Here is a 13,745-nt window from a genome sequence, read left to right as displayed (position 1 = left end):
TTTTCAAGCAAAACAATAAAATACTACATTTTGTTTGTTATTCATTTGTGAGATGCAAGCGTCCATCCCTCATTGTCCTAAAGATGGCGGAGAGCAACCATCTTGAACCGCTGTAGTCTATGTGGTGTCGGTTCATAGTGCTGTTCAAGAGTTCTAGGTTTTTGACCTAGTGACAGTGAAGCAATGGTGATATGGTGCGAAGTGAGGATGGTGTGGGGCTTGGAAGGAAGCTTGGGAGATGTGGGGTGTTCCCATGCTTCGCTCGATCTTCTCCTTCAAGGTGGTAGAGGTTTTATGTTTGAAAGATGCTGTCTAAGGAGGCTTAGAGAGATGTTGCAGTGCAACTTGTCGATAGTACACAGTGTTATCAATGTGCACTGATGGTGATGGGGTGAATGTCTAAGTTGATAGTTGGGGAATCAAGAGGGCTGCTTTGTCCTGTATAGTGTTGAACTTCTTCAGTCTTGTTGGAACCACACTCATCCAGGCAAGTGAAGAAGATTCCATCACACTCCTGACTTTGTCCTGCAGATGCTCGACAGTATATGGGGTTTCAAGTGGAGATTTACTCACTGCAGAATTCCCAACCTCTGCTCACGCAGCCACCAGATCCAGTTAGATTTCTGGTCAATGGTAATCCTCCGTGATGGTGATGGTGTGGGTTACAGCAATGGTCATGGGAAGGTGATAAATTTTCTCTTACTGGAGACGGTCATTGTCTGGCACTTATGTGGGATAAATGTTACTTGTCACTTCTCAGCCCAAGCCAGAATGTTGTGCAGATACTTGTGTCCACAGGCACAGCTCTCTTCAGTATCTGGGGAGATGCAAATTGTACTGAACACTGCACAATGGAGATCCTGTTTCGAACCTTATGATGGAGGGAAGATCATTGATAAAACAGCTGAAGATGGTTGGGCTTGTCTCAAGAAGTCCAACTGATCGAAAGAATTGGGTGCAAAACTGGATAATTCTGTACTGAAATAATCTAAAAAGGCTTGAGAGCACGACTATAAATTTACAGAATTTTATTTACAGCATTCTAAATTTACAGCATTCTAAATTTACAGGATTCTATGATGACACAACATTGGTTGCTCTGCCCTTCACGCTTGTGGTAGCTCTTTGGAAGAACCATCCAATTAATCCCACTTGTAGCCCTGAAAATATTTCTTTCTCAAGTATTTATCTAATTCCCTTTCGAAAGTTATGACTGAATCTTCCTGCATGTTACTTTTGGGTGGTGCACCTTGGTCTGCATTAGATTCGTCTTCTCCAAATCAGTGTTATACTGCATGAAAAAAAAGATGTCCTCTATCACCTCCAAGTCTTTGTCAATTACCTTAATTCTACGACCTCTGGTTACTGATGCTGCCACTGAAACAATTTATATTTATTACATCAAATTACTTCATGATTTTGAACAGTTTAATCAAATTTCCCTTTGACCTTCTTTACTCAAAAGGGAAAAACTCAGTTTCTCGTGTCCCTCCATGTTACTGGAGCCTTTCATCACACGCACCATTATAGTAAATCGCTACTGCTCCCTCCCCAAGGTCTTGACATTCTTCCCAAAGTATGATGCCCTGAATGGGCCATAATATTGTAGCTGGTGCTTAAACACAGAAGTTATGTTATACCTTTATAAAACTATGCTTTTATATTGTTTTACAACCATGTGAGGAGGGGGTAAAAATTGACTCCTCCCAGTTTGCCACTCCAGGTCTGTCTATAACAGGGAGTCAGAAACATAAAAACTAGAAGCAGGAGTAGGCCATTCAGTCCTACTAGCCTACTCTGCCATTCATGATGATCATGCCTGATCATCAAATGCAATATCCTGATTCTGCCTTCCCCCTCATATCTCTTGGTCCCTTTAGCCCCATGAGCTGTACCTAATTTCTTCTTGAAATCACAAAACGTTTTGGTGTCACCTAGTTTCTGTGGTAGTGAATTCCATCGATTCACCACTCTCTGGGTGAAGTAATTTCTCCCCACTTTTGTCCTAAAAGGATTACCCCTTATACTCAAACTATGACCCCCTAGTTCTGGACTCCACCACCATCGGGAACATTCTTTCTGAAATTACCCTATCTAAACCTGTTAAATTTATAAGTTTCTATGAGAGCCCCTCTCACTTTTCTAAACTCCAATGAATAGAAATTTGAACTGACTTAGTCTCTCCTCATATGACAGACCTACCAACCTAGGAATCAGCCTGGTAAACCTTTGCTGCACTCCCTCTTGTGTTTTGTTGTGCATCTAGCAAGAGAATGTCCCATGTAGAAGAGATAAGTGCATTTTGCTATCTCGCCTCAGAATCTTGTCAAGACTAATAGTGAAAAGGTCAACAGGAACAGAGTGTTTGAGAGCCTGTATATTTTCATCTCATTTAGGCTGGAATGCAAGCTGCATATTCTCCTGGCTGGCAGAGTTTCCATCGTCTTATTTGGATTACAGTTTATTAAAATTCAGCCAGAAAAAAGGCATTAGAAATTGTATCAATGAACACATCCTCTGAAGAGCTTTATGCTCAGGATCACATGAAACATTTTAACAGTTTTCTCAGCTATTCTGCTAACATCAATGAATTGTGTACTATTATGATCCCAGCTGATGTTATTACTAGACAAGTCGGATCTCAAGGTGGAACCCGGTTTGACAGATCCCAACGTTATCTCTTGCTTAAATATGTGGACAGTGGCTACTGAACAGAGTCAGAGACTACTGATGCACTTTGAACAAGAGAATAAAACATTTGGCAAACAAGAAAAGATGAACTATATTACATTACCTCTTCACCCCAAATATTCCTTTGCAGATATATACAGATTCATAAGCATAGAACATAGAACAAGTGTCCAACTCCACTATCACAGCAGGCAGTCCATTCCACACCCCAGCCACTCTCTGAGTAAAGAACCTACCTCGTACATCCCTCCTATATCTTCCACCACGAACCTTATAGTTATGCCCCCTAGTAACAGTTACATCCACCCGAGGAAATAGTCTCTGAACGTCCATTCTATCTATCCCCCTCATCATCTTATAAACCTCTATTAAGTCGCCTCTCAACCTCCTCCGCTCTAAAGAGAAAAGCCCGAGCTCCCTCAACCTTTCCTCACAAGACCTACCCTCCAAACCAGGCAGCATCCTGGTGAATCTCCTTTGCACTCTTTCCAGTGCTTCCACGTCCTTCTTATAGTGAGGTGACCAGAACTGCACACAATATTCCAAATGTGGTCTCACCAAGCATTACACAAGTTACACTATCTATCTTATACTATAATGTTCTATCTACACAGTCCATGTAAACCAATAGGCAAACTGTGGCCAGATACCCCCACACTCTGAAACCAAGTGGCAGGTGCCACCTCAAAACAACTTTGATGGATTTCTCATTAAATCCCCCAGCCACTTGTCACACTGTCAGCCAACTGGTCTCACTGGAACATGAGGACTTCAAAACTTCTACGCTTGAAGAATGTACCTGCTCCCAAAGCTTTCTCTCAGATGTCTTCGCCAAGTATCCACCTCCAGCCTACCAATCTCCTCCTTCAATCCTCCTCTGCCCTGGAGTACCCCATGGATTCAAACTGCTCCCTTCACACAATCTCTCACATACTCAGCTGATACTCACTGGCCCATAGATAAGGAGTCACCAACTTTGGGGCCTCCTTGGAGTTCTAGCTTCTCAAGCCCAAATTAGTCCACATCTACACCTTAAAGCTCTTTTAACTTGGACCCTCTGTTGTTCACTCATAACAGGACCTTTTTCTAGATTCCTGTTCTTGGAACTTCCTTCTGTCCTTCCTTCTGGCTTTTGGACCTTTGTGACCTGTTCTCTGCAGTCATCCTTCATGTCCTGCTGGAGAGAAACTGTTCCTTGCACTTCAGCAAAATCACCAACTGAACCTCAACAATTGCTTTCTGTTCCCGTGGTGTCTCTGTTGCTTGCCCAGTTTTTTATATCCTGGGTTTGCTTTCGAGTCACAAAGCATTAAAATGCAGACATCTTTTATGGTAAAACTAAAATTGCAATTTCCTTAACATTCAACTGCAGAAATATAAATTAAGCTTAAAATTGAAGCTTAAACATAAAGCTATAGAGCTTATGCCCAACATACACAAATACAAATATAAATTACCTAAAGCGACATCTATTTCATAAAAGTACATAAAATTCCCAGATTATTTCCACACTTGCTTTAAAATTGTATTACTTTTTTAAAAATTGCCTCTCTTTATTCTTCCTACCAACATATACCACTTCATACTTCTCTGTATTAAATCTTCTGCCGTGTTTTTGCCCATTTCACCTGCTTGGCTAAATTTCTGACTGAATTTTCAAAAATTCCTTAGCTTCAGAAACAGTTCCTCACATTGGAAGTTGGCAAATATAACACCGCTTTTCAAGGAAGGAGGAAGAGAGAAAATGGGGAAATACAGGCCAGGTAGTCTAACACCAATTGTTAGGAAAACGTTGAAATACGCGATTAAGCAATGCACGTTGACTCTTTTTAAAAATTCGTTCATGGGACATGGGCATTTGCTGGCTGGCCATACCAGTTGCCCGAGGACAGTCGAGAGTCACCACAATGCTGTGGCTTTGGAGTCACATGTAGGCCAGGTGAGGACAGCAGATTTCCTTCCCTAAAGGACATTAGTGAACCAGATGGTTTTTTCCATAGGTTCCGTAGGTTCTTAATTCCAGATTTTATTTTATTCAATTCATATTCCACCACTTGCCATGGCGGGATTTGAACCCAATCCCCAGCTGAGTTTCTGGATTAATACTTTAACGATAATACCACTTGGCCATCGCCTCCCCATTGTATGACTGGAATAAGTAAACATGGTTTTAGAAAGAGAAAATCCTGCATGACAAATTTATTACCCGAGTTTTTTCTAAGAATGTAATTAATAAGGTAGATAAAAGAGAAACCAGTAGATGTAGTGCATCTCGATTTCCAAAAGGCATTCAATAAGGTGCCACGCAGAAGGTCACGCAACAAGATAAGGGCTCAGGGAGTTTGGATAATATATTAGCACAGATAGAGGATTAATTATGGATAGAGACCAAGCATAAATAGGGCATTTTCAAATTGACAAGCCGTGATTAGTGGAGTGTCAATGATCATTGCTAGAGCTTCCGATATCTATACTAATGATTTAGATGAAGGGACAGAGTAATGCATCCAAGTTTGCTGATGATACCAATCTAGGTGGAAAGTTTAACTATGAGGAGGACACAGAGGCTGCAAGGAGCTATAGACAAATTGGGTGAGTGTGCTCGCCATTCATTTTGATCATGGAGATCATCGTATTCAATGTCCTGATCCTGCCTTCTGCCCATATCCCTTGAGCCCCAAGGACTATATCTAATTTCTTTTTGAAATCAGACAACATTTTGGCCTCGATTCAGTCCTACAAGATTTACCCCTTATCCTCAAACTATGACTCCTAGTTCTGGACTCCCCCACCATCGGGAACATTCTTTCTGAATCTATCCTGTCTAACCCTGTTAGAATTTTTATAAGTTTCTATGAGATCCCCTCTCATTCTTCTAAACTTCAATTAACATAATCCTAACCGACTTGAGTCTCTCCTCTTACAACAGATCTGCCATCCCAGGTATCAGTCTTCACTGCACTCCCTCTATAACAAGGACATCCTCCCTCAGATAAGGACACCAAAACACATTACCCCAACTGTGGCCACACCAACACCCTGTACAAATGCAGTAAAACATCCCTCGTCCTATACTCAAATCCTCTTGCTATGAAGGCCAACATACCATTTGCCTTCTTTACTGCCTGCTGTAACTGTGCGCTTACTTTCAGCGACTGATTCACGAGGACACCAAGGTCTCATTGAGTATCCACCTCTCTCAATTTATACCCATTGAAATAATAATCTGCCTTCCTATTTTGGCTACCAAAGTGAATAACCTCTCATTTATCTGCATTGTACCTCATCCACAATGCTTATGTCCAAATCACGCTGAAGCATCTCTGCATCCTCCTCACAGCTCACCCTCCCACTCAACTTTGTATTATCTGCAAATTTGTAGATAATACATTCAGTTCCCTCTTCCAAATCATTTATATTTGTTAACAGTTGGGGTCTGAGCACAGATTCCTGCAGTACCCCACTAGTCACTGACTGCCAATCAGAAAAAGACCCATTTATGCCAACTGTTTCCGATCTGCTAACCAGCTTTCTATCCATCTTGAGACACTACCTACATCCGCCTCACAGCTCACCCACCCACCAAACTGTGCATCATCTGCAAATTTGGAGATAATACATTTAGTTCCCTCTTCCAAACCATTAATATATAATGTGAACAGGTCAGACCATGGAAGGATTTGAAAGAAGTCCTGAACCCTGCAGATCAGGATAGCAATCATCAGGACGTGCACCTTAGGACATTAGTTGCAGCAGTTTGAATGACCTCTAACTTACAGATACTCAAGTGGAGAATACAACCAGGAAATCTTGCAGTTCAGCCAGGAGGTGACGAAAGCTAGCTTAAAAATTCTAGCGAGATACAAAGAGGAGGTAATAATAGGGGTGGGCAAAAATAAGGCACAGTAACAGTCTTGTTGGTAGGAGATATGGTAGAGAAAGCTCAGACTTAGATCAGTTATGCACTTCAGACAGTTCCACAATGCTGAACTTAACTTGGAGTTCAGGTAAACGGGAGAGTAGCAGAGTTTGCAGGAGCCTTGCAGGAGTTCTTGATCGATAAGGGGGTCAGGGGTTATGGGGAAAGGGCAGGAGAATGGGGATGAGAAAAATATCAGCCATGATTGAATGGTGGAGCAGACTTGATGGGCCGAGTGGCCTAAATTCTGCTCCTATGTCTTATGGTCTTATGAGCCAGAGAGAATGGTTTGATTTTTAATTAAAGCGTGAAAAAATTTGGCTCCAGATCTTACCAACGGTGACTGGGAGCTGCTGCAGATTAAATGTAAAAGCAAGTCAGACCTCACTGTGCGAGGATGGATGTTATTCTTTCAAACGTTTTTGGGGAATATTGTGTTATCCTGCAATGTAGTCAGTGCACCTGTGTAAATTATGCAATTAAGCTGGGGAAAGGTAAATGGAAACAGTTTGTCTGTGAGAAGCCAGAGATTAAAGGAGCAAGGTATTAAATGTATACATTTGCAATGAAGTGGATTTATAAATATATAGTTTAGAAATTAGGAGAGAGACTTGGCTTTTTAGCTGTTAAATTTCATTGGGAGTAAAAGGCTTTTACAACATGCAAACATTTCATAACTAAACAAGGGGAGGTTATGAAATTTTATTTGTCCTGAAAAAGGGGACAATAGGAGAAACATGAAAGATTTTTCTATTTTGGCAAAGTTAATTTCAATGGGGTGCAAAGGATAATGGAATCGAAGATAAAAGGGGAAAAGATACTCAAGGAAAGGTGTTGAGTTGTGCTGGCTGTGTGGGGAAGACCTCTTGGAGTAGCTCTGTGCTGGGAGAAGATCACAGAATCCTTATGTGAAGTTTGAATCAGCCACCTAGTCAAGCCAGAAGAATCTTTGTTGCAGAAAGCAGTCTCATGTCTGAAGCTTCTTGGATTTCCACAGCAGAGTGGGAGTGAGTTTGAGTGGTTGATTGGTTTACTTTTACTACAGTGACAGCAGTTTTGCCCAGGGTAATATTACTGAATCTTTATAGCTAACCATCTATAAGAGTGTTGCCTGGAAGGTGTTTACTTGTGGATCTGACCAAGTGGATTTCTTTGGGATTATTTTATAAGATCATTCTAACTATAGTCTTACATGCTTAAGTCTTCTTTTTTTCTTGTTGATAAACCACTCACTTTTTTCCAAATCCCACAAGCGTTACTAGAATTCTTTGCTGCTGAGACAATAGATTTCTTCTCATTTTCAGAATACGAAAAAAGGGTTATGGTCCGTGGTCCAAGTTTCCCCTCTGGAATTTGGTTTCCTCAGCAATTAACCGCCGGTGGGGGTAGGGGGGCGGCAACTGGGGTATCCAAGGTAAGGGACCAATAGAGGCCGAGTTTGAAGAATTCATAATGGGGAATAGAAAAATAGAAGAGGAGCTGAATGATTACTTTGCATCTGTTTTCACCAAGGAAGATACAGGAAATCTCTCAGATGTCGCGACTCAGGGACAAGGGGGAATGAGAAGTTGAAGGTAATTAGTGTAAGAAGGGTATGGAAGAAATTAATTGACTGAAACTTGCTGAGTTCTCGGGACCTGACATTAGACATCCCAGAGTGTTGAAAAGAGGTTGCTATAGAGATAATGGATGCATCAATGATGCAATAGAATTTTGAAAGCTGATCACCATTGCATCCACTGATTGTGAAACAGTTCCTGGAGATTGGAAGGTGGCAAATGTAACCCCACTATTTAAGAAGGGAGGGAGGGAGAAAACAGGGAACTACAGGCCTGTTAGCCTTACATCAGTGGTAGGGAAAATGCTGGAATCTATTATAAAGGATGTGATGAACGAACGTTTGGACAATTATGATCTGAATGGGTATAATCAGCAAGAATTTATGAATGGGAAATCATATTGACGAACTTGTTGGAATTCTTTGAAGCTGTTACTAATAAAATTGACAAAGGAAAGTCGATGAATGTAATATATCTAGATTTTCAGGAGGCTTTTGATCAAGTCCCCCACAATAGATTGATTAGCAAAATAAAAGCACATGGGATGAGGCAATATACTGGCATGGATTCAAGATTGGCAAACAAGCAGAAAACAGAGTAGGAATAAATGGGTCATTCACATGTTGGCAGGCTGTGGCTAGTGGGGTACCACAAGCATTGGGCTGGGGCTGTTCACACTATATATCAATGATTTGGATGTGGGGGTCAAATATAATATTTCCAAGTTGGTGGATGATACAAAGCTAGGCGGGAATGTGTGTTATGAGGGAAATGTAAAGTGGCTACAGGAGGAATTGGACAAACTTAGTAAGTGGGTAAAAACATGGCAGATGGAATCTAATGTGAAAAATGTGAGGTAATCCACTTCGTTAGAAGGGACAGATGTGTAGAGTGTTTTCCAAATGGTAAAGAAAGTATAGATGTACAAAGGAACCTGAGTGTCATTGTCCATAAGTCTCTAAAGGCTAACATGGAGGTACAGCAAGCTATTAGGAAGGTTAATGGGATGTTAGCCTTTAATTGCAAGAGATTTGAGTACAGGTTTTGATTCAATTGTATAGAAGCTTGGGTAGACTGCACCTGGAGTAGTGTGTGTAGTTTTGTCCCCTTAACTCAGAAAAGGAATCATTGCAACAGAGAAAATGCAACAATGGTTCACCAGACCTGGCCTGGGGTGGTGGGATTGTCTCCCGAACAGAGACTGGGCAAACTGAGCCTGTACTCTCTACAGTTTTGAGGAATAAAACCTACAAATTACTTAAAGGAAGAGACATGGTAGATGCAGATAAGATGTTTCAAAATAAGGGGGATGCACTTCGGGCCGAGATGAGGAGAAATTTCTTTACACAGAGGACTGTGAATCTTTGGAATTCTCTACCCCAAAGGGCTGGACTTCTGGACTTTCAGAAGGCATTTGATAAAGTGCCACACAAGAGACTGATCCAGAAGGTTAGATCTGGGTAGGAGGATTGGCTGACTGAAAAAGAGCAGAGGCTTGGGATAAATGGGTCCTTCTCCAGTTGGCTTATCTGTAACTAGTGGGGTATAGCAGAGTTCAGTTCTCAAAAAACAAAGAACAGTACAGCACAGGAAACAGGCCCTTCGGCCCTCCAAGCCTGTGCCGCTCCTTGGTCCAACTAGACCAATCGTTTGTATCCCTCCATTCCCAGGCTGCTCATGTGACTATCCAGGTAAGTCTTAAACGATGTCAGCGTGTCTGCCTCCACCACCCTACTTGGCAGCGCATTCCAGGCCCCCACCACCCTCTGTGTAAAAAACATCCCTCTAATATCCAAGTTATACTTCGCCCCTCTCACCTTGAGCCCGTGATCCCTCGTGATCGTCACTTCTGATTTGGGAAAATGCGTCCCACCGTTCACCCTATCTATCCCCTTCATAATCTTGTACACCTCTATTAGATCTCCCCTCATTCTCCGTCTTTCCAGGGAGAACAACCCCAGTTTACCCAATCTTTCCTCCGAGCTAAGACCCTCCATACCAGGCAACATCCTGGTAAACCTTCTCTGCACTCTCTCTAACGCCTCCACGTCCTTCTGGTAGTGCGGCGACCAGAACTGGACGCAGTACTCCAAATGTGGCCTAACCAGCGTTCTATACAGCTGCATCATCAGACTCCAGCTTTTATATTCTATACCCCATCCTATAAAGGCAAGCATACCATATGCCTTCTTCACCACCTGTGTTGCCACCTTCAAGGATTTGTGGACTTGCACACCTAGGTCCCACTGTGTTTCTATACTCTTGATGGCTCTGGCATTTATTGTATAACTCCTCCCTGCATTATTTCTTCCAAAATGCATCACTTCGCATTCATCTGGATTAAATTCCATCTGCCACCTCTCCGCCCAATTTTCCAGCCTATCTATATCTTGCTGTATTGCCCGACAATGCTCATCGCTATCCGCAAGTCCAGCCATCTTCTTCTCGAACCACAACTATTTACAATCTATATCAATGATCTACAAGCAGGGACAGAATAACATAGCGAAATTTGCTGTCGACACAGAAAGCAGACTGTGATGAGCAGATAAAAAGTTTACAAATGGATATTTACAGGCATGGGGAATGGGCCAGAATCTGGCAGATGGAGTTTAATGTGGATAAATGCGAGGTTGTCTATTTTGGCCAGAAAAATAAACAGGCAAATTACTATTTAAATGGGAAACAGATTCAAAAAGCATCTGTGCAGAGGGATCTGGGTGTCCTTATGCATGAGCCTCAGAAAGTGGGTATGCAGGTGCAGAATGTTATAAAGGAAGGCAAATGGAATCTTGGCACTTATTGCAAAGGGTCTAGAGTATAAAAGTAGAGAAGTGTTGTTACTGTTGTACAAGGCATTGGTGAGATCACACTTGGAATATTGTGTTCAGTTTTGGTCACCTTCTTTGAGGAAGGATGTGACGGCATTGGAGGTGGTTTAGAAGAGGTTCACGAGATTGATTTCAGGTTTGAAGGGGTTGTCGTATGAAGAGGGGTTGAGTAGCTTGGGCTTGTACTCGCTGGAGTACAGAAGAATGAGGGGGGATTTGATGGAGGTATATAAAATACTCAACAGGATTGATAAAGTAAATGTTGACCAAATGTTCCCCCTTCTAGAACAGTCTAGAACAAAGGTCATAGTTGCAGAGTAAGAGGGGGGAGGTTCAAGACGGAAAAAAGCTACTTCTCACAGAAGGTTGTGAATCTATGGAAATCACTGCCCACAGTGCAGTGGATGCAGAATCAATGTATTCAAGAAAGAGATAGATAAATATTTGATCAAAAGCGGGATAAAGGGTCATGGGGAAAAGGCAAGGACGTGGAGTTGGGATGAGATGGCGATCAGCCATGATCATTTAGAATGGCAGAGAGGGCTTGAAGGGCTGAATCGCCTACTCTCGCTCCCAACTCAAACTCCTATGATAATGTGTGTAAAATGCATTGAAGTGTCCGGTCAGCCATGATCGTATTGAATGGCGGAGAAGGCTGGATGGGCTGAATGGCCTATTGCTGTCCCTGTACGAGTGTGAGCTGAAGGCTGTATCACAAGCAATAAGCCGAGGGATGAAGCTTGAAACAGTTTCACGGAGATAAAGACTATGTCCAAAGTAGGTGGTGCAGCAAACAGTATTGAAGGTATTAGAAGAGGTGAGGAGGAACGAACATCATGGTTGCTGCCAAATGGAATGGATAACAGCGACTGGTGCAAATGTGGAAATCCAACTGAAGTCTTCAAATAAGAGTATTTTGTGAAAGATGCAAGGAAGCTTATCCGAATCATAGAATCATTAGATGATGTAGCACCAGTGTCAGATTAGAGCACATAAAGAGGTCAATCTGCCCATCATGCCTGTGCTGGCTCTCTCCGAGAGCTACTCAGCTGGCACTACTCCCCTGCGTTGACCCTACGGCTCTGCAAATACTTTCTTTTCAAATAATTATCCAATTGCCATGACCTGCCTGCACCTCACTCTCAGGCAGTGTGTCCCGGAACCTCACCGTTTGCTGTGGAAAAAAATAAAATTTCCTCTGGTCGCTATTGCACCTTTTGCTGATTAGCTTTCGGTGCTCGCTGGTTCTCAACATATCCACTAACAGGAACAGTTTGTCACTACTGACTCTGTCCAGACCTCTCATGATTCTGAGCAGCACAATCAAATTTCCTCTCAACATTTTCTTCTCCGAGGAAAACTGTACCAGCTTCGCCAATCTATCCATGTTTTGTGCTTGGAACCATTCTCGTAAATCTTTTCCACGCTCATTTCAATGTCTTCACATTGTTCCTAAAACATCTCACAATTCTGTGTTGGATATTGTGCCAAGTCTGGTTCTGACAAGGGAGAGCTCTAGGGGTATAGGGGCATTGACTTAAAAATGATCAAGGTGGCCTGGCGGTTAGCACTGCTGCCTTACAGTGTCAGGGACCCATGTTCAATTCCGACCTTGGGTGACTGTGTGTGGAGTTTGCATGTCCTTCCCGTGTCTGCGTGGGTTTCCTCCCACAGTCCAAGATATGTAAGTTAGGCGGATGGGCCATGGTAAACTGTCACTTAGTGCCCAAAGATGTGTAGGTTAAGTGGATTGGTCATGGTAAATGTGTGGGGCGACAGGGTGGAGGGGAGGGCCTGGGTGGTTGCTCTTTCGGAGAGTCGGTGCAGATTTGATGTGCCAAATGGCCTCCTTCTGCACTGTAAGGATTCTATGACTTTATTTGCACTTTCTACAGTATATATGTAGTGGGGTTACAGGACTCAGGACTGCCTGTCTGCTGCCGAGAGTACCTGGCGCATCACTGCCGGGTGCTGGTGTAACATCATCAAGCACCTCATAGATTAGCATATCCATTTCAGCTGATGCTTTATGATACATACTGAAGTTGAGGCTGCACCAGTTTTTTCTTAATAAATGTTACCATAACTTCTTTGCTTTTGCACTTTTCACCTGTTGAGATACCCTGTGATATCACTGCAGGATAGATAAGAGACAGTGTAACATATGGAAAGTCAATATCCAACTAACTGGTTTGTTCTGGTCTGGGTGATATACAAACAAATGGCCACAAGAGGGTGCTATTGTACTCTTCCTTCCTTAATGAAAAAGTTACAAAATTCAAAGGACAAAATTTAAAATTCTGAACAACTTATACACATTGTTGGTTTTTCATTTATTTACAAATCCAACCGAACAACTGGTTCCCTATCTCCAAGGGAGTACAGTACTTCCTTTCTTGACCCAAACTTTCAGAATTTGGGATGGAACTGGTTCCATCTGGGTCTAAGTCTGAGGAGCTGCTTTCTCCAACAAAGATTGATTTCGACTTTGATCTTCAATTAAATTTCCCACTTCATCAGGGATGTCCATCGAACTCTGATTTGGATCTGAACTGGGTTCAGGCGCAACTTGTGTTGGAGTAACTATTGGTACTCTTCTGGTATTCCAACTATTGTGTTAAATTACGGATCAGGAACCCCAAAGTATGTTATGAAGCATGACGACACCGCAACAGTTTTCTAATTTGGCAGTAGTGTGAGAATAAGGTGTTTCACTCCAGGTGTGATTCAATTGACACACAAGGA

At 42.3% G+C, this 13,745-nt stretch overlaps 1 protein-coding gene across 4 annotated transcripts in view; it reads right to left on the bottom strand.

Moving 5' to 3' along the window:
• The window catches only part of cd2ap (CD2-associated protein), a 234,441-nt gene that overhangs the window by 95,017 nt on the left and 125,679 nt on the right, over nucleotides 1-13,745 (bottom strand). The gene's annotated exons all lie outside the window — the stretch shown is intronic.

Source organism: Mustelus asterias, chromosome 5 (genome assembly GCF_964213995.1).
Source record: "Mustelus asterias chromosome 5, sMusAst1.hap1.1, whole genome shotgun sequence".
In the NCBI taxonomy this organism is placed as follows: Eukaryota; Metazoa; Chordata; class Chondrichthyes; order Carcharhiniformes; family Triakidae; genus Mustelus; species Mustelus asterias.
Note: the sequence above shows the minus strand (reverse complement) of the source record. Positions and strands in the feature narration are given on the sequence as shown.